Below are 2214 nucleotides of genomic sequence, written 5' to 3'. Positions count from 1 at the left end.
TTGACTTGAGGCTCATAATTGGATGTTTTTGGTAAGGTCACAAGATTAGAGGATATTAATTGGCATAAGATCATTTCAATAGGTTCCCCTAAGGGCGTATATGTGCATTTTGGCTTGTAGTTTTGATACTTTTCTTTTGGTTCCTCTTCTTGTGTATTATGACCTTGATTTTGTGGATTATTGTTGGTATTGTTGCTAGGAGGGGGATTTGGTCCTGCAAACCTAACCACAGGTTGTGCAATTTTTACTATTATTTTGTCCACTATCCTGTCATTGACAACATTTTTGTTTTTGTTCCAAAATTTTGGTTTGTCACTATTATAGTGTGGACGAGGACCATCTTTGTGTTCATTATTGTGAGATTTTGCCAAGATCTAGAGGCAATGGAAAGCACAAATAAGAGAGAACAAAATATTGATGGGAATAAACTATATTCTATCAAGATGAAAAATATGATCAACTGGATCATTACAAGATATAGATTGATTGCCCGTACAAACAATGTAGATTAGCTTGCTTATATAGGCAAGGCTAGGGATATGTGAGCACACAAACATGACATGTGGCTCAATAAGAAACAAGGGTAGGTAGGAAATAGGTGTGGGTAGGTAGGAGAAATAATATAATATTCCACATGAGGTGGATCACCCACTGAATGTGGAATTATCACTCCACAATAAGTGGATATGATAGAGTAGTAACAAGATCAACACCATAAAAGGTGGAAATTCTCCTACACACACTATTCCAATGTGACATAAACACCTAAATGTCTCATACCCAAATTACTATTAAATGTATGTACCTAAGTAAACTTAAGTAAAGTGTAATAATATCCAAGATGAATAATTATTTACACCAACAACCCCCCTTAAGTGCAACTTAGGGGAATGCACTAAAGTCTACAATGCAACTAAGAAATGCAAGATGGGTCCCGGCTACGAGGCCATGTTAGGTACCCATATACAAATGCAAATGCAATGTCCCACAAATCAAGGAAAGAGAGAAAAAACCAATGGGAAAAAACCCTCCCCCAAAAGAGAGATGATGAAATCACACAATACTCTCAATGATGAATGAGAAGAACAAAACTGTCCCCCCCATAAGAGAGAAGAAAAGACCATGAAGGTCCCTCTCAATGTCGAATCTCTTGCAAAGATGGTCCAATGATGATGACAAAAATACCTCCCCATAAGGAAGAAAGAGAGCCAATGCTACACAAATAATGTCAAAGTGTGACAAAACCAGGTACCAAGTTGATGACGATGAATCACTCGCTGCAATAAAATGAAGATCAAGCATGGAGACAACCTATTGTGAGCATCATCTGGATACTTAGAAATAGCAAAAATATTGGTACAATCCAAGTCTCACGGAAGCCATGCACAAATGTGTACAATCTAAGTCTCAACTGGAGCCATGCACCAAGTCTCACAAGATATTCCTAATCTATGTGTACAAGAGGATTACATCAAATATGTCAACAATGACAAGATACAAAGAGGTGTGGCATTTTATGATAGTGTGAGTACATTATTGCTCAAGCAAGAGCATACATCATGATAAAATATTCAAATGTGGAAACATGAAAATGATGCCACCAACAAAGAAGCCCTGTAGAATACTGCAGATGAAGATGCCTTCGAATGGAATTTCACCAAGAGATATAAATGAACAACTAACCCCCCATAAAAGGATCATGTTGGCACTTGCAAATAATGGAAAAGTGGACTTCTGATTTTAATTTATAACTTCTCAAAATGAGATCTAAGAGACTTCAACAAATATTGCTAGTGATCTAAACTGAGATCCAAGAAAAATGCAAGTACCAAATATGCCAAAAATGGCTAAATACTGAAAGTACAATTTCTACTCAAAATCACTACAAACAAATGGCAGATTATGAAAGTAGATGAAAAACTATGCACTTTCAAAAAAATGGCACCTGAAAAGGAGTCCATATGAGCCCAAATGAAGCCTCAAAAGTTGTAAAAATTGGGATTTCATGATTTCCGAAACAACCTGTATCCGAAAATCAGAAAAATCGTGCACCACTGTATAGATCACGAAATTCTACCCCAAACAAAAATAAGTGCTCAAAAAAATGAGTCCGGATGAGTGAGATATCGCTATTTGAAAATTGTCTGCGAAATTATAATTTCTAGAAAATTTCCGCCGCAGCTTCAAACTTCAAATGTCTCTAGATTTGGCCTC

Source organism: Cryptomeria japonica, chromosome 8 (assembly GCF_030272615.1).
Source record: "Cryptomeria japonica chromosome 8, Sugi_1.0, whole genome shotgun sequence".
NCBI classification, from domain to species: domain Eukaryota; kingdom Viridiplantae; phylum Streptophyta; class Pinopsida; order Cupressales; family Cupressaceae; genus Cryptomeria; species Cryptomeria japonica.
This window is presented reverse-complemented; position numbering follows the sequence as displayed.